This window comes from Lepidochelys kempii, chromosome 3 (genome assembly GCF_965140265.1).
Source record: "Lepidochelys kempii isolate rLepKem1 chromosome 3, rLepKem1.hap2, whole genome shotgun sequence".
Lineage (NCBI taxonomy): Eukaryota > Metazoa > Chordata > Testudines > Cheloniidae > Lepidochelys > Lepidochelys kempii.
In genome coordinates, this window is record NC_133258.1 from 2,162,566 (window position 1) to 2,182,821 (window position 20,256).

Genomic DNA, 20,256 nt, shown 5'->3' on the forward strand with positions numbered 1-20,256 from the left:
GATGAATTGGCAGAGCCACTGGCCATTATCTTTGAAAACTTGTGGCGATGGGGGGAGGTCCCGGATGATTGGAAAAAGGCAAATATAGTGCCCAGTTTTTAAAAAGGGACGAAGGAGAATCCGGGGAACTACAGCCTCACCTCAGTCCCTGGAAAAATCATGGAGCAGGTCCTCAAGGAATCCATTTTGAAGCTCTTTTTTAAGATCAGGCTTGACAAAGCCCTGGCTGGGATGATTTAGTTGGGGATTGGTTCTGCTTTGAGCAGGAGGTTGGACTAGATGACCCTTCCAACCCTGATATGATTCTATGACTTGGAGGAAAGGAAGGTGATCAGGAACAGTCAACATGGATTCACCAAGGGCAAGTCATGCCTGACCAACCTGATTGCCTTCTATGATGAGATAATTGGTTCTGTGGATATGGGAAAAGCGGTGGATGTGATATACCTTGACTTTAGCAAAGCTTTTGATATGGTCTCCCACAGTATTCTTGCCAGCAAGTTAAAGAAGTATGGCTTGGATAAATGGACTATAAGGTGGATAGAAAGCTAGCTAGATTGTCATGCTCAATGGGTAGTGATCAACGGCTCAATGTCTAGTTGGCAACTGGTATCAAGTAGAGTGACCCAGGGGTCTGCCCTGGGGCCAACTTTGTTCAACATCTTCATTAATGATCTCGATGATGGGATGGATTGCACCCTCAGCAAGTTCGCGGAAGACACTAAGCTGGGGGGGAGGTAGATATGTTGGAGGGTAGGGATAGGGTCCAGAGTGACCTAGACAAATCGGAGGACTGGCCCAAAAGAAATCAGATGAGGTTCAACAAGGAAAAGTGCAGAGTCCTGCACTTATAATGGAAGAATCCCAGGCACTGCTACAGGCTGGGGACCGACTGGCTAAGCAGCAGTTCTGCAGAAAAGGACCTGGGATTACAGTGGATGAGAAGTTGGATATGAGTCAACAGTGTGCCCTTGTTGCCAAGAAGGCTAATGGCATATTGGGCTGCATTAGTAGGAGCATTACCAGCAGATCCGGGGAAGTGATTATTCCCCTCTATTTGGCACTGGTGAGGCTACATCTGGAGTATTGTGTCCAGTTTTGGGCTCCCACTATAGAAAGGATGTGGACAAACTGGAAGAGAGTCCAGCGGAGGGCAACGAAAATTATTAGGAGGCTGGGGCACATGAGGAGAAGCTGAGGGAACTGGGCTTATTTAGTGTGCAAAAGAGAAGAGTGAGGGAGGGATCTGATAGCAGCCTTCAACTACCTGAAGGGGGGTTCCAAAGAGGATGGATCTTGGCTGTTCTCAGCAGTCACAGATGACAGAACAAGGAGCAATGGTCTCAAGTTGCAATGGGGGAGGTCTAGATTGGATATTAAGAAAAACTATTTCACTAGGAGAGTGGGGAAGCCCTGGAATGGGTTACCTAGGGAAGTGGTGGAATCTCCATCCTTAGCGGTTTATAAGGCCCAGCTTGACAAAGTCCTGGCTGGGATGATTTAGTTGGAGTTGGTTCTGCTTTGAGCAGGGGATTGGACTAGATGATCTTCTGAGGTCTCTTCCAACCCTAATTTTCTATGATTCTAATAGAGATGCTTTGTCTAATCAGGAGGAAAGTACAAGGGGAGGTAACAAACATGTCATGAAACATGTAAGGTGATACTTAAGTTGTTTATCCCTGATTGTTTGTCTCAGTCTATAAATGATGGGATACCTCATTTTAACCCTTCGTCCTTACGGGGTAGTGGAAAGTCCTGCGACTTATTAAGCTGAAATTGATCTGGGAAACCAAGGCCATTCTTTGTCAGCAATAAACCTGACCGATTTCCTTCACTATTAGAACGGGTCTTGTGGTCTTATTGGGCAGTTCGATTGGAGCCTGCTGTATAGGCTATCTGGCCAGAGTCGCTGCAGCATGCAGAAAGAACGCATGCACGCAGCGCAACATCTGACATGGAGAATGTAGGAACAGTACTGATATTTTTATTAACAATATCTATGACTCAATTAACCTATTCGCTTTGTATTCATACCCACTGGGTGTGAAGGAGTTAACCCCTCTTTCTCTAGGTCCAGGCACATAAGCATGTTAAGATTGGTAACAATAAACAATCAAGAATTGCACAGAGCTGGCTGACAAGGGGGAAATAAACCCTTTCTACAAAATTTTTTGCATTTTAACAAAAAAAGTTTCATCCTGGAGCAGGGAGGAATATCAAAAATGTGAACATTTTCAAGGAAAGGGATTTTAAGGAAAATTGTTTCAGGAGAACTTAAAACAGAATTTTTCAGCTTCCCAGCTGCCTTCAGGGAAGGCTCTGAAAAAGATTTGTGGATCATGGTAGATAATCACCTGAATCTGAGCTCTCACTGCACCACTGTGGCCAAAAAGGCTAATTTGATCCTTGGATGAGTAAACAGGGGGATCTTGAGTATGAGTAGAAAAGTTATTTTTAGGGTTGTCAAAGGATTAAAAAAATGAATTGTGATTCATTGCAGTTTTAATCGCACTAACAATAATAGATACTATTTATTACAAATATTTTGGATGTTTTCCACATTTTCAGATATATTGATTTCAATGACCACACAGAATACAAAATGTACAATGCTCACTATATATTTTTTTATTACAAATATTTGCGCTGTAAAAAAGATACACAAAAGAAATAGTATTTTTCAATTCACCTCATACAGGTGCTGTACTACAATCTCTTTACTGTGAAACTGCAACTTACAAATGTAAAATTATTTTTTGTTACATAACTGTGCTCAAAAACAAAACAATATAAATCTTTAGCGCCTCTCCTCACGTCCACTCAGTCCTACTTCTTGTTCATCCAATCGCTAAGACAAACAAGTTTGTTTACATTTATGGGAGGTAATGCTGCCCACTTCTTATTTGAAAGTGAGAACAAGTATTCATATGGCAGTGTTGTAGCCGGCATTGCAACGTATTTACCTGCCAGATATGCTAAACATTTGTCTGCCTCTTCATGCTTCGACCAGCATTCTAGAGGACATGCTTCCATGCTGATGACAGGTTCTGCCTGATAACGATCCAAAGAATTGCAGACTGATGCACATTCATTTTCATCATCTGAGTCAGATGCCACCAACAGAAAGTTGATTTACTTTTTTGGTGGTTCAGGTTCTGTAGTTTCTGCATCTGAGTGTTGCTCTTAACACTTCTGACAGCATGTTTCACACCTCATCCCTCTCATATTTTGGAAGGCATTACAGATTCTTAAACCTTGCGCCGAGTACTATATTTATCTTTAGAAATCTCACATTTGTATCTTCTTTGCACTCTTTCAAATCTGCAATGAAAGTTTTCTTAAATCGAACAACATGCTGAATCGTCATCCAAGACTGCCATAACATGAAATATATGGCAGAATGTGGACAAAAAACACAGAGCAGGAGACATACAATTCTCCCCCAAGTAGTTCAATCACAAATTTAATTAACACATTATTTTTAATGAGCGTCATCAGCATGGAAGCATGTCCTCTGAAATGGTGACTAAAGCATGAAGGGGCTTGGGAATATTTAGCATATCTGGCACATAAATAGCTTGCAACTCTGGCTACAAAAGTCCCCTGTGAATGCCTGTTCTCACTTTCAGGTGACATTGTAAATAAGAAGCAGGCAGTATTATCTCCCATAAATGTAAACAAACTTATTTGTCTTAGCGATTAGCTCAACAAGAAGTAGGACTGAGTGGACGTATAGGCGCTAAAGTTTTATATTGTTTTGCTTTTTAGCACAGTTATGTAACACACCAAAAAAATCTACATTTATAAGTTGCACTTTCACAAGAAAGAAATTGCACTACAGTACTTGCATGAGATGAATTGAAAAATATTTTTTTTTTGCATTGCAACTATTTGTAATAAAAAGAATATAAAGTGACCACTGTACACTTTGTATTCTGTGTTGTAACTGAAAGCAATATATTTGATAATGTAGAAAAAGATCCAAAAATATTTAGAATAAATTTAAATTGGTATTCTATTATTGTTTGAGAGTGCGATTAAAACAGCAATTAATCACTATTAATTTTGAGTTAATTTGTTTTGAGTTAACCATTTGAATTAACTGCGATTAATTGACAGCGTCAGTTATTTTACTTCTGTATTTGGCACTAGTGTGACCACTGCTGGAATATTATATCCCAGTTCTGGTGTTCACATTTCAAATCGGATGCTGATAAACTGGGGAGGGTTCAGAGAAGAACCACAAGAATTATTAAAGGATTACAAAATATGGCTTTTAGTGATACACTTGAGGAGCTCTGTCTATTTAATTTAACAAAGAGAAGATTAAGGGGTGACTTGATCACAGCCTATAAGTATCTACATGGGGAACAAATATTTGATAATAGGCTCTTCAGTCTAGGAGACAAAGGTACATAAAGTCCAATGGCAGGAAGTTGAAGCTAGACAAATTCAGACAGGAAATAAGGCATGAATTTTGACCATTGAGGGTAATCTGTAATAAATTAGGTGAAATATTTTGTTCTACCCCATCTGCATTTTTCTGATGTAGTTAAGTTTAGCTGGAAATTTCCAACCAGCTCTACTATCCACATATGAATGGAGTGCTCAAAAGAAACAACAGAAGACCTAACAACTGGACATTAATTCCTAACGACTGCCAGCCAAGAATAAGTTATTTCCTCCAACTCTCTGTCAGGAAAGCAAAGAGGAAAATCCCCAGCAGCTGGGACTAGTGTGAAGAAACTGGGTTTTAAGTTTGCTGTTGCTGACAGACAGACACACAACAGGGTCAGAAAGGAACAGAGACTAAGACCAGCTTCATCAAACCATGGAAAGTAAGGGAAGTTGCTCATGAATTAAGCTTTGCTTTACCATTCTAACCTCGGCTCTTAAATACTGTATGTCAGCTGACTAATATACTCCGGGGGGGATTCTGTGCCACTGCACAATAAAGAATTTTGCAGAAATTAGTGTTGGATGCACAGAATTTCCTTTTTTCCCCCCCACAGAAATGGGCTACAAAGATGCTGGTTGCCACTAGGGAATGATGGACCCTGCAGAGCCCAGCTTGCAAATAAAAGACTCTGCTGGGGGAAGGGGGAGGGAACTGCAGGGTTTCCAGGACCTGCAATTCCCAGCAGGCCCTGAAGGAAGGAGGCGGCAGCACACAGGAAAATCTGTGCAAGCCGGGACCCAGCATCAGGCTGTTTCTCCCTTTGGATCCCTGGGATCTAGGAGGATAGGATCTGTGACTGTCTGGTCCAGAGGTGAGGGGGGCACAACTGAGCTCTGGAGGAGAGGGGATGAGAGTATCTGGGCCAGGGGAGGCCCCACACCTGGGCTCTAGATGGGAGGAGGTGAGAGGTGGTCTGTGTGGGTGGGCATTGCTGGGCTCGGGGTGGGGTGAGTGTGGAAGGGGTGTGAGTGCCTGGCCCCGCATCTGGGCTCTGAGGAAGGAAGGGGCAGAGAAGCAGGAACTGGGTTGTCCTAGGGGTTTCTTTAATTCTCTACTCCTTGGGGGAATTTTTGTGTGTGTTTGTATTGTTAGACATACTTGCTGACAGGTATTTTGAAATAAATTACCAAAATAATTAAAATGGTCATGATTATATAATGTTATTTTGACAAATAAAATTTACAGAATTTTTAAATTTTTGGTGTAGAATTCCCCCAGAAGTACTAATAAATGCTGGTTTGTTTTGAAAAGCCTGCCTTGCATCACTGCAAATACTTATTCGTTGCACTGCTTCTTGGAGGGGTAAAGTCTAACAGGAGTCTGAACTCATTTCCACTCACTGTAGAGCACACAGTGAGAACCGGTGATACTATAGCTTGGCGGTCCAGTCTCTTAGTCATGGGGATGCATGGCTCGCCTTTGTATAAAGCTAAACCTAAGGTCTGGTGAATACTGATGCTCTGAAAGGGACCACAGGAAGGCTGGGGTATTGAACCACCAGTAGATTCATGACAGGAGGCATAGTCAACATTACCTTTTTACAAAGCAGATGTTGAGGCCTAAACTGTATCAAAAATCCTGTGAGGAAGCTGGTAAAATACTATCAGGACAAAAAATTAAATTGAAAACCACAACATTTAAACAAGCAAAACTTAGTAACCCAAACACAGTTTGGCACTGATGCTCCACTTAAAGATCCAGTCAGTAGAGGAGCCAGTAAAACCAAAAAATAAGGTAGGGAAATAGTGGGATGTGATGCAGTGAAGAGAATTGCCTTGAGGCTGAAATTCGCATAATCACTGAGTTGCAGGTAGGTATGCGGGAAATCTAATCTTTACCTCACAGACATTTTGGAGGACAGAGAAGGGGAATAGGACCTCATAACCCAACAAGGTGCATCTTCACTAGGAAAAAAGATGTGTTTTTAACTGAAGTTAGTGAGCATGAGGTACAATCCTAGTGAAGACCAGGCAGTTTCTAATTTCAGCAGGTTGAGTTTGTAATTTCAGCAGACTATACAGGAGCCTAGGATTTATCTTGACCTGCTAACTCATGTGAAAAGTACAAACTGCCTGGTCTTCACTAGGATATTCTCTCATGCTAGCTAACTTGAGTTAAGAACACACCTTTTTCCCTAGTGAAGACAAAGCCAAAGTCATGGTTTGTGAGAGGCTCTGTTGGCAGGTTCTAAAGAGTACATTGCTTGGAATGAACAAACTTCACCAGAGGGCTGTCTAAAGGATAAACTGAATGAAAGTAGGGAATATTTGGGAATGGTGGTCCGGGCAGGAATTAACCCGGAAATTATCTGGTATGGTTCAAATTTTGCACTTTTATTTGAGTACTGATGTAATGCTGGTATAAGGAGATGTGTAGGGGCAGGATGAATTTTCAGGTATACAGGAAGGTAGGAGCAAGAGATGGGAGAGACCAATGCCGTATATCTGCTTCAGCAAGCAAAGGAAGATGCAGGTGGTGATCAGGTGTTTCAATATAGTAGAGAGATGCCAGGGATGGGATGCAAAGAGAACGAAAAAAGTGGCATGCAAGGGTTACAATTGAGATAACCTAGGACAGAGATGTAGGATGTTTGTGTTTTGGGTGATGTTATGGGTGGAAGATAATGAGAGAGCCCTTGTGACTGTGGGAGGGAAGGAGAGGGAAGAAGCTGTTGGCTTTGATGGGGAGAAATTATATATTATATGTTTAATATTTTTAAAGATACTACAAATACAAATTCTAAACTTCTTAGAAATAATTTTAATACTCAATAGCCAGGCAAAAGTTAATTAACACTGAATTAGATCTGTAGCTATGCTTTTTTTAAAAACAGAAAAACAATCAAGAATACTCTACATAAGACCAAAAAGTTACATTAAAAAAAAACTTTAAGCTGTCCTAACGTTATAAATATTGTGACAGAGTTCCTCCTCTGCCTTGGTGGGTCCTGCACTTATTGGTGGATTTGCTCACCTCAGAGGTTCACGGCAGCTCTCAGTTTGGCCACTTTCGTGGCTCAAATCTGCCGTTCACTCAGCCTCATCACTGGACAGCATGGGGAAAGGAAGAAGAACAATCCCTGCAGTCTCTGCTGATCCACCTAGTGGATCGGGGAACAGGCCAGAGACCTTCCCCTCGGGTGGAACCCACAGTCCAGTTCAACTCCTCCCGTATCAAGTAGGGAGTTGGGGGGATGGAGGGATGGGGGGAACCCAGGCCCACCCTCTACTCCAGGTTCCAGCCCAGGGCCCTGTGGATTGCAGCTGTCTACAGTGGCTCCTGTAACAGCTGCGTGACAACTACAACTCCCTGGGCTACTTCCCCATGGCCTCCTCCCAACACCTTCTTTATCCTCACCATAGGACCTCCCTCCTGATGTCTGATAATGCTTGTACTTCTCAATCTTCCAGTAGTACACCTTCTCACATTCAGCTTCTTGCACCTCTTGCTCCCAGCTCCTCGCATGCACCACAAACTGAAGTGAGCTCATTTTTAAAACCCAGGTGCCCAGATTAGCCTGCCTTAATTGATTCTAGCAGTTTTTTTGATTGGCTGCAGGTGTTCTAATCAGCCTGTCTGCCTTAATTGTTTCCAGAAAGTTCCTGATTGTTCTGGAAACTTCCCTGTTACCTTACCCAGGGGAAAGGGACCTACTTAACCTAGGGTTAATATTTCTGCCTTCTATCACCCTCCTGTACCCTGTTGTTCATTAGTTGTCCCCCATAATTATTTGGTTTTCCAGGTCTTGTGGACCCCCCCCCTTAGGTTGGGGGGAGATCCTTTAGCAGTGGGCGGGCTTTGCCAACCCACTTCCTGGATCCCAATAAGATCACTCTCCTGTAGCCATCTGACCCGACCCTGTCACATAATGTACTTACAATTTGACAGCCATTATTATAATATTCCCAGTATTCCACAAAAAAAATCAAAATCTGAAACCCATCACACATTCCTTTATATAACTCTCTTATTAAAAATAACTAAAGATTAATTACCTACACCGATAAATAACAAAGATACACTAGCAAGGCCACAACTTCCATTCATTAATGACCAAACTAAAATGTACCACATAGAATCATAGGACTGGAAGGGACCTCGAGAGGTTATCTAGTCCAGTCTCCTGCACTCATGGTAGGACAACATATTAGCTAGACCATTCCTTACAATTGTTTGTCTAACCTGCTCTTAAAAAACTCCAATGGGCAATTTATTCCAGTGCTTAACCACTCTGAGAGTTAGGAAGATTTTCCTAATGTCCAACCTAAACTGCCCTTGCTGCAATTTAAGTGGATTGCTTCTTGTCCTAGCTTCAGAGGTTAAGAAGAAAAAAAATTTCTCCCTTCTCCTTGTAACCTTTTACATACTTGAAAACTGTTATCATGTCCTCTCTCAGTCTTTTCTTCTCCAGATAAAACAAACCCATTTTTTTCAATCTTCCCTCATAGGTCATGCTTTCTAGATCTTTAATCATTTTTGTTGCTCTTCTCTGAATATCCTCCAATTTGTCCACATCTTTCCTGAAATGTGGTGCCCAGAACAGGACACAATACTCCAGTTGAGGCCTCATAATCTTACTTTCCAAATAAAAAAAGCATCTGTTTCATATCAGCTGGTATTTTAATTTTTTTATGCTGCTACAAGATATTTTGCAATTGTAAATGTAACTATTGTTATATCGCATGTACTGATATTCTGATATTTTAAAATTGAAATGAACCCAAAACATTGTATTCCACTCCATACAGTGGAAAAAACCTATTAAATCTTAACGTACTAAGAAAGTTCAAAAGTCTACTCTTCATCCAGACCAAGTGCCAACCTGTGCTAGCAGCTTTCCATTCAACTCTGGGCACACTAACCTACAACAGAGGTTAGTCTGAGACACTTGGTCTTGAACGACTCCAAAAACAGAGGCTCACAATTAAGCTATGAGAGCCCATATCACCTGTAACAAGTACCAGTGACTGAGGGAAAACAGTTACTTATCCTATAGGTTTCAGAGTAGCAGCTGTGTTAGTCTGTATTCACAAAAAGAAAAGGAGTACTTGTAGACCTTAGAGACTAACAAATTTATTTGAGCATAAGGTTTCATGAGCTACAGCTCACTTGAAGTAGCTCACGAAAGCTTATGCTCAAATAATTTGTTAGTCTCTAAGGTGCCACAGGTACTCCTTTTCTTTTTACTTATCCTATAGTAACTGTGGGTCTCTAAGGTACATTGTCCACATGTATTTCAAAACCCATGCTCCTTCCCCAGTACTGCAGAGTCCTATATGATCTGGATTCTGAATTGATGAAAGAACTGAGGGACAGTTGGGCCCACTCTGCCCTTTATTCCCTCAGTTGTGGGGTCACAAGGGCATTCAGGATGAACATATAGCTCAACAGACACTGCAGGCCAAAAGAATCTGATGTGAATCTGCATTATGAGGCACATGTGCATCACAAATAGAATATATGTGGACAAACAGCTCAAAGAACCACACTTAGGGTTTGACTACACAGCAACTCAGAGCATGGCACACCAGGGTGCAAATCTACAGCACACTAGCTTGCCACACACTAACTCACTGCATGGACCTGCTAAAGGGCACTGAAAATCCCAGTGTGTGAATTAGTATACTACACTTTCAAGTAGTAGTACACTAAGTCACACTCTTGAGACTTTCACTGCACTAAAGCAGTGTCTACAACACAGGACATTACAGCAGAGCGAAGTGTTGCACTACAGATTCACACTCTGGCTTGGCACACAGTATCTTGCCGTGTAGACAAGCCCTAAGAGCATTATATTTACAAAGTTAAGCACTCAAAAATTAGGAAAAGCCAGTATTAAGGTTGTGTGTGCTGTGAAGATACAGTAAAACTTCAGAGTTATGAACACCTCGGGAATAGAGGTTGTTTATAACTCTGAACAAAACATTACGGTTGTTCTTTCTGAACACTGACTTAATATACCTTTGAAACTTTACTATGCAGAAGAAAAATGCTACTTTTAACCATCTTAATTTAAACGAAAAAAGCACAGAAACAGTTTCCTTACCTTGTCAAAAAAAATTTTTACTTTCCCTTTATTATTTTTAGTAGTTTATGTTTAACACACCACTGTACTGTATTTGCCTTTTCTTTTTTGTCTCTGCTGCTGCCTGATTGCGAATTTCCAATTCCAAATGAGGTATGTGGTTGACTGGTCTGTTCGTAACTCTGGTGCTCATAACTCTGAGGTTCTACTTGTAAATTCATGAATTTCTGAAGCACTCAGATGCTACAGTGAGAGATCCATGGAAACACTCATCAGGAAATTAATAATTTTGTACTGAGTACTGGGTTTGGAGAGTATACATCAGTGGTGGGCAACCTGCAGCCCGTCAGGGTAATCCGCAGGCGGGCTATGAGACAGCTTGTTTACACTGACTGTTCGCAGCTCCCAGTGCCCATAGTTCGCCATTCCCAGCTAATGGGAACTGCGGGAAGCAGCAGCCAGCATGTCCCTGTGGCCCGCATCACTTCCCGCAGCTCCTATTGGCTGGGAACGGCGAACTGCGGCCACTGGGAGCTGCGGACGGCCATGCCTGCGGACAGTCAATGTAAACAAACTGTCTCGCAGCCTGCCAGTGGATTACCCTGATGGGCCACATGCGGCTCATGAGCTGCAGGTTACCCACCACTGGTGTATATCATATGAGGCCTATGGCCACCCACTGAATGAGAAGGAAAAAAAGTAATATTGAGCAACTACCCATGTTCACTGATGGAGGCAGGGGTCCTGTGGAGGAAACAGTATGTGATCATGTAATTGAAGTCTGCATCATAATGTAAATGCACAAAGGAGCCAAATAAAGTTGCAAGGACAACATTAATTCTGGAATTTATCAACTTTTGCGTGCTTGATTTTATAACCTTAACATTCTTTCAACATTTTGTTTTTGATGTGATATATAACCATTTCTACAAGACTACTTCTATCTTATTCAGTACATAGGTTGGATGGCACTCAGATAATGAGAGAGAGAAGTCCTGTGGAACCATGATTCATTTTGGGCCAAGTTGTGTTTGAAATTTACCTTCCGAAGTGGCGTGGAATGAGGATTTGAAAACCTAACTTCAATATCACTGAAAATCTAACTTCAACATACCATAGTATATAACCTATCGCTCAAATCAGCCTCTGAACCAGATAACTAGGGGGTAGCTAATGTAAAGCTGATTTTTAAAAAAGGCTCTCAAGGCAATCCTGGCAATTACAGGCCAGTAAAGCCTAAATTCACTACCAGGCAAACTGGTTGAAATAATAATAAAAAACAGAATTATCTGACACAGATGAACATGATATGCTGGGGAAGAGACAACACAGCTTTTGTAAAGGGAACTCATGCTTCACCAACCTATTAGAATTCTTTGAGGGTGTCAGCAAACATGTGGACAAGTGTGATCCAGTTGATATATTATACTTGGACTTTCAGAAAGCCTTTGACAAGGTCTCTCACTAAAGGCTCTTAAACAAACTAAGCAATCATGGGATAAGTGGGAAGGTCCTCTCATGAATCAGTAACTTGTTAAAAGATAGGAAAACAAAGGATAGGAGTAAATGGTCAGTTTTCACAATGGAGAGAGATAAATAGCAGGGTCCCCCAGGGATCTGTACTGACACCAGTGTTGTTCAACACATTCATAGACAATCTGCAAAAAAGAGTGAATAGTGAGGTAGCAAAATTGGCGGACGATACTAAATTACTCAAGATAGTTAAACCCAAAGCAGACGGCAAAGAGTTACAAAAGGATTGAATTAACTGGGTGACAAGATGGCAGATGAAAATCAAAGTTGAGAAGTTCAAAGTTATACACACTGGAAAAAATAATCCCAACTATACATACAAAATGATGGGGTCTAAATTTGCTGTTACTAATCAAGAAAAATATCTTGGATAGTTCTCTGAAAACATCTGCTCAATATGCAGCAGCAGTCAGAAAAACTAAAAGAACATTGGGAACTATGAGGAAAGGGATTGATAATAAAACAGAAAATATCATAATGCCTCTATATACCTCCACGATACACTCATGCGTTGAATAGTACATGCGGCTCTGGTCACCCTATCTCAAACAAGATATATTACAAATGGAAAAGGTGCAGAGAAGGACAACGGAAATGATCCTTCTATGCAAGGAGAGGTTAAAAAGACTGGGACTTCAGCTTAGACAAGAGACGAGTAAGGGGGGATAGGAGAGAGGTTTGTAAAATCATGACTGCTGTGCAGTTTGAGAATAAGGAAGTGTTATTTACCCCTTTACATAACACTAGAACTACAGATCACTCAATATAATTAATAGGCAGCAGGTTTAAAACAAACACACACAAAAAACCTACTTCCTTCACACAACGCACAGCCAACCTGTGGAACTCGTTGCCAGGGGATGTTGTAAAGGCCAAAAGCATAACTGGGTTCAAAAAAGAATTAGGCAAATTATGGAGGATAGGTCCATCAATAGCTATTAGCCAAGACAGTCGGGAATGCAACCCCATGCTCCAGGTGCCCTAAATCTCCAACTGCCAGAAGATGGAATTGGATGATGCGGGGTGGATCACTCAAAATTGTCCTGTTCTGAATACCCTTTGAAGCATATGGCACTGGGCACTGTTGGAAGACAGGATTCTTGGCTAGATGGACCATTGCCTTTCTTATGTATCAAGAAACATCAACTGATGTCCTTCAACTTTGAAACCTTAATAATTTTTAAGAAAGATTTTTGTATGGAATTTCCTACATTTTAAAAAAAGTTATGGTAAAACAAAAACTCCATGACTAAAGTATTTTCTAGACTAGTAGTTTTCAACCGGGGGTCTGCGAGCAGGTTTTCAGGGGGTCTGCGAAGCAGAACTGGTGTTAGACTCTCTGGGGCCTAAGGCTGAAAGCCCAAACCTGAGCCCGAGCCCTGCCAGGCAGGGATGAAGCCAAAGCCCAAGCAACTTAGCATGGAGCCCAGGTAACTGCCCTGCTTCCCCCAGTACCGGCCGGGCTTTTCTATGCAGAAAAACAGGTGTTGTGGCCCAGGTGGGCCGTGACGGTTTTATAGCACGTTGGGGGGGCCTCAGAAAGAAAAAGGTTGAGAACCTGTGTTCTAGAAAACAGTAGACTATTACTTCATCTGCGTAAGATGCAAATTCAGTAAGGGAAACACCATCCCGTGTCTAATGCAATGTACACTTTTTTGCATTAAAAGTGCACATTAATAGCAGCATATGAGCCTCATCCCAAATGCATATTCCCAGTTGAATGTAATGAGGTTTTCATACATACCTTATAGATTCATAGATACTAAGGTCAGAAGGGACCATTATGATCATCTAGTCTGACCTCCTGCACAACGCAGGCCACAGAATCTCACCCACCCACTCCTGCGAAAAACCTCTCACCTATGTCTGAGCTACTGAAATAGTGGTTTAAAGACTTCAAGGAGCAGAGAATCCTCCAGCAAGTGACCCGTGCCCCATGCGACAGAGGAAGGCAAAAGAATCCAAAGAATTTAAAAAGCACTTACACAGGCATATGCAATCACACGGCCACTTACAATTGTATAAATTATACTTTGTGACATTTTTTTGAACAGGTGTAACTCAGTTAAGTCAAAAAGGCTTTTCGCTAGATGTCCAAAAGCCATATAATTTCAATCAAACTCAATCCCCAGTTTGAACATATCAAGGACACAGTTTATAATGAGGAAATAAAGGCACCAAGAGTAGACCAGACATTGAAGGAGTCCAGGTTTGAAAAGGAGGGGACAGAAGAGAGAGTAGACAGTGAAGCAAGAGTGGGGAGACTATTTTATTGTGGGGGAGACAGTGGAATATATCTGAACGTGAGACAAAAGAAACCAGATGAGGAAGAGATTAGGAATGATCAGAAGGGGAGGAATGGAGATCAGGAAAGGGAAAGGAAAAAGGAAAAGAAAGGAAGTGCGGATGAAAGGAGGAGGGCTCACACCAGATGGTGTCAATCTTAGTAAGATTTTGGGCTAAGAGGGATGGCAGGGAGCAGGAGAGTTGTGGGCATATGAGTCAACCAGAGTGGAAAAGTAAGCTGCTTAGGCAAGATACAGTATATGACAGCAGGGAAGGTTACTCACCTTGTGCAGTAACTGAGGTTCTTCAAGATGTGTGTCCCTGTGGGTCTCCACTTCAGTCTCAGCGCTGTCGATGGGAGATTTTTGCTAGCAGTGTCTGGTCAGGGTGCACGTGTACACTAGCTGTCTTGCAGAGCCACTGGCACCTCTTCTGGCACACGCACACCCCAACCCCCTCAGTTTCTTCTCTATCGTGGAGCATTAAGTTCTTACTCCAAAGTAGAGGGGAGGAGCGTGGGTACTGGAGCACCCGCTGGGACACCCATCTCGAAGAACCTCAGTTACTGCACAAGGTGAGTAACCTTCCCTTCTTCTTCGAGTGCTGTCCCTGTGGGTGCTCCACTTCAGGTGGATGTACAGCAATGCCCTCATGAGGATGGAAGGGACTTCAGAGTTGAGTCTGTCGTTGCGGCTAGGGCCGTGAAGCCTACCCTTGTGACTGTGCTCGAGCTGAGCATAATGGTTAGCAAATGTGTGATCAGATGTCCACGTGGCTGCTCTGCATATCTCTATGATGGGTACGTTGTGAAGGAATGCTATGGAAGTTGCTACAGCTCGTTGAGTGTGTTCTGATGCGCATTGGGGCTGCTGTGTTACATAGGGAGTAGCACAATTGGATGCAGTTTTATCCACTTAGATAGTCTTTGCATGGATATAGCCACACCTTTAGATCTTTCTTTCATTGATACAAATAGTCTGGGAGATTTACGAAAGTCCTTCATTCTGTCCAGATAAAAGGCCAGGGCATGGTGGACATCTAATGTATGTAACACCGCCTCTTGGGGGTTGCTGTGTGGTTTTGGATGGAATGTAAGTAAGTGAATCAGCTGGTTTAGGTGGAATGAGGACTATATTTTGGTCATGAATTTTGGGTCCATCCCCAGAGTGACTTTGTCCTTACAGAATATTGTGTATGGGGGGTGAGCCATGAGTCTCCCCATCTCACCCACTCTTCGTGCCGATGTGATGGCTATCAAGAGTGCCACTTTCATAAATAAATGAAGTAAATAACACAGTGCTAAGGGTTTGAATGGTTTTCTGGTTAGACATTTGAGCACTAAGTTTAAATCCCATGATGGTGTGGGTTCACGGATATCCGGGTGCATGTTCTGTAACCCCGTTACGAACCTCCTAGTAATGGGATGGGTGAATACTGATGTCCCATCCACCTGCTGGTGGAAGGCCATTATGGCCATGAGGATAACTTTAATCGAGTTCGTAGCCAGTCCAAAGTTTTTTTAAGGATAGTAGGTAATCCAGGATGATCAGAAGTGGGGCCTGTTGTGCAGATATTTGTTTGGTTTGGTACCAGAGGGAAAACCTTTTCCATTTTTGGAGGTATGTTTCCTGCTATTAATCAGTACTTGTTTTACTTGATCAGAACAGGTTAATTCCTCAGGATGGAGCCATGCCTTCAGGTGGAGTTTGCCTGGAACTGGATGGAGGATTTGATCGTTGTCCTGTAAGAGGAGATTGTGTAGGATGGGGAAAGTGAACGGCTTGCATAGTGCCATGCGGGACAGGTAAGGGAACCAAGTTTGACTGGGCCATGTTGGCACTATAAGAATTAGCTTGGCTCTGTCGGTTCATGTCTTGTGTATGACTCCGGAGATCAGAGGAATCGATGGGAGGGCATATAGGAGAGGGGCGTTCCATTTGATAAGGAATACCTCTCCCAGTGATTGTACTCCCTGTCCTGCAAGTGAGCAGAACTTTGGGCATTTCTTGTTTGCTCGTGTCGCAAACAGATCTATCAACAGAGATCCCTATCTTGGAAAATATGATGTGTTATTTTGTCATTCGGTTTCCATTCGTGTTCTTGGGAGAACTGTCTGCTTTGAGTGTCCGCCATGATATTCAAGCAGCCCGGTAGGTATGATGCTGTGAGAGTGATGTTGTGCCTTATGCACCAGTTCCATAGCTTTAGAGCTTTCACACATACAGAGTGGGATCATGCCCCACCCTGGCGGTTGATATAGAACATACATGCGATGTAGTCTGTTAGGATCTGTATCATTCGGTCTCTTATGAGAGGAAGGAAGTGGCAGCATGCATTGCGGACCGCACATAGTTCGAGCAGGCTTATGTGTAGATGTGTTTCCACACGGAACCATTTGCCCTGTGTTGTATGTTGCTTCAGCTGAGCACCCTCATCCAATCAGGGAGGCATCTGTCGTGATCTGAACAAATGGTGGCTCTTGTTGGAATGGTACACCAGAACAAACGTTCGTTGGGTTTCTCCACCAGCATAGTGATTGTATCACCTCTCCTGTGGGTGTGATTCTCTTGTTTCGACTGTGTCTTTGTGGGCTGTATACTGCATTCAGCCATCTCTGAAGGCACCGCATGTGTAGCCTGGAGTGTTTTACAACGAATGTGGTAGCAGCCATATGTCCCAACAGTTGTAGGCATATTCGCACATGTACCCATGGACTGTGAGATCACTGATATAAGGGAGGTCATAGTGGTGAAACGTAGCCTTGGAAGTGATGCTCTGGCCGTGAGGGAGTCCAGGTGAGCTCCATTGAACTCTAGTTGCTGCACTGGAGCTAGGGTGGATTTCTTTTCATTGATTTGAAGTCTCAGGGAGTGAAAGAGAGAGGTGGTTATTTGAATGCTTCCTTCTGTTTTTGTCTTTGTGGTGTCTTTGAGTAGGCAGTTGTCTAAGTAAGGGAATATCAGTATCCCACTTCTGCGTAAGTCAGCCGCTACTACCGCAAGTGTTTTGGTGAATACTCTCAGTGCAGTTGAGAGGCCAAATGGTAGCGCTCTGTATTGGAAATGTTCTTGTCCTACTGTGAACTTTAGGAAGCGTCTGTGAGATGGATGGATTGTATCATGAAACTATGCGTCTTGTAGATTGAGGGCTGCGTACCAGTCCCCTTCTTCCAGCGTAGGGATGATTAAGCTCAGGGTGACCATTTTGAATCTGTGGGCATGGATGAATTTGTTGAGTCTCCTTAGATTGAGGATGGGTCTCCATCCTCCATTTTTCTTTTGGGTCAGGAAGTAATGGGAATAGAATCCCTTCCTTCTGTGTTGTGACTGAACCAGTTCCACTGCACCTATTTGTAGAAGGTGATGTACCTCTTGTCTCAACAGGTGCTCGTGGAAAGAATCCCTAAAGAGGGATGGGGAAGGTGGATGGGTAGGCGGGAATGATGTAAAGGGGATGGTTTAGCCTGTTTGAACGATCTCTAAGACCCACTGGTCCAAGGTGATGGAGGCCCAGTTGCTATAATATGGTCTGAGTCAGAACCCAAAGATTTGGGTATTAGTCATTGACACTGGTGTTATGGGGAGGTCATGCAGACCCTCTATCAACGCTTCAAAATTGCAGCTTATTTAGTGGTTGTTGGGAACGTCGCGTTCTGTGATTGATTCTGTCGACATCTCTGTATTCAGTTTCTTTGGCCCCGTGCATCGTACGGTCTCTGCTGGCTTTGAGACATATTGTCTCTGCTCCTATTGTAGGGCTGGTACCTTTGTCTCCTGTTAGGTGGTGTGTATTTCCCTAGGGTCTGTAACATTGCTCTTGAGTCCTTCACTGCGTGAAGGACTTCATCAGTTTTTGCGGAAAAGAGCTTGTCTCTGTCAAGATTAATTTCAGACAGAGATCCCTATCTCTCCTGGCCCTTGCCTTTAGGCTGTTGCAGTGAGTGCACCTCTGAGGAATGTGTGATTCCCCGAGGCAGCAGACACAAAGTGACTGGCATGGCATCATTACAAGACGCACACCTTTTAAAAGCTGGGGATCCAGACATTTTTAAAGCTTCCCTCTTTGGGATTTGGGGATGAAATTAAAGGGAAAAAATGATTTTTTTTAACTAACTAACTATGATATTACTGCTATGTTAATCTAATACTAACTAGAGTTAATTAAACTAATTTAACAATCTAAAACTATATTTTTCTATAGTTCGTAGGGACACTGCTAACGGACCCGTCTCAAGCATGGATCCCGTCTCAGCATGGATTCACCAAGGGAAGGTCATGCCTGACTAATCTAATCGCCTTTTATGATGAGATTACTGGTTCTGTGGATGAAGGGAAAGCAGTGGATGTATTGTTTCTTGACTTTAGCAAAGCTTTTGACACGGTCTCCCATAGTATTCTTGTCAGCAAGTTAAGGAAGTATGGGCTGGATGAATGCACCATAAGGTGGGTAGAAAGCTGGCTAAATTGTCGGGCTCAACGGGTAGTGATCAATGGCTCCATGTCTAGTTGGCAGCCGGTATCAAGTGGAGTGCCCCAGGGGTCGGTCCTGGGGCCGGTTTTATTCAATATCTTCATAAATGATCTGGAGGATGGTGTGGATTGCACTCTCAGCAAATTTGCGGATGATACTAAACTGGGAGGAGTGGTAGATACGCTGGAGGGGAGGGATAGGATACAGAAGGACCTAGACCAATTGGAAGATTGGGCCAAAAGGAATCTGATGAGGTTCAATAAGGATAAGTGCAGGGTCCTGCACTTAGGACGGAAGAACCCAATGCACAGCTACAGACTAGGGACCGAATGGCTAGGCAGCAGTTCTGCGGGAAAGGACCTAGGGGTGACAGTGGACGAGAAGCTGGATATGAGTCAGCAGTGTGCCCTTGTTGCCAAGAAGGCCAATGGCATTTTGGGATGTATAAGTAGGGGCATAGCGAGCAGATCGAGGGACGTGATCGTTCCCCTCTATTCGACATTGGTGAGGCCTCATCTGGAGTACTGTGTGCAGTTTTGGGCCCCACACTTCAAGAAGGATGTGGATAAATTGGAGAGAGTCCAGCGAAGGGCAACAAAAATGATTAGGGGACTGGAACACATGAGTTATGAGGAGAGGCTGAGGGAGCTGGGATTGTTTAGCCTGCAGAAGAGAAGAATGAGGGGGGATTTGATAGCTGCTTTCAACTACCTGAAAGGGGGTTCCAAAGAGGATGGCTCTAGACTGTTCTCAATGGTAGCAGATGACAGAACGAGGAGTAATGGTCTCAAGTTGCAGTGGGGGAGGTTTAGATTGGATATTAGGAAAAACTTTTTCACTAAGAGGGTGGTGAAACACTGGAATGCGTTACCTAGGGAGGTGGTAGAATCTCCTTCCTTAGAGGTTTTTAAGGTCAGGCTTGACAAAGCCCTGGCTGGGATGATTTAACTGGGAATTGGTCCTGCTTTGAGCAGGGGGTTGGACTAGATGACCTTCTGGGGTCCCTTCCAACCCTGATATTCTATGATTCTATGATTCTATGATTCAAGCCGAGGACAGTTGAGAAGGAACTGGGGGGGTCGGGCATGCGCATGCCAGAAGAGGCATCAGCAGTGCTGCGAGACAGCTACTGCGCACGTGCGCCCCGACGAGAAGCTGCTAGCAAAAATCTCTGATCAACAGCACTGGGACGCACCGCCACCTGAAATGAAGCACCACAGGGACAGCACTCGAAGAAGAACGGAAAGAACAAAGTCACATTTACAAAGGAGGAAGTCATAGAATCAATCATAGAATATCAGGGTTGGAAGGACCTCAGGAGGTCATCTAGTCCAACACACTAACTACAAATTCAGTGTAGTCCCTGAATTTTCTCAGAAGTGGTCAGCAACATGGGAACAGTACATGTAGGGCAGAATCAGGGTTCCAGCGCAGATGATCAGACTGATTAGTGGGAGGAAAAGAACCTAGCATGTAGAAGGTG

At 43.1% G+C, this 20,256-nt stretch overlaps 1 protein-coding gene across 24 annotated transcripts in view; it reads right to left on the reverse strand.

The window, feature by feature from the left end:
- The window catches only part of DTNB (dystrobrevin beta), a 389,020-nt gene that overhangs the window by 298,584 nt on the left and 70,180 nt on the right, over positions 1-20,256 (reverse strand). The gene's annotated exons all lie outside the window — the stretch shown is intronic.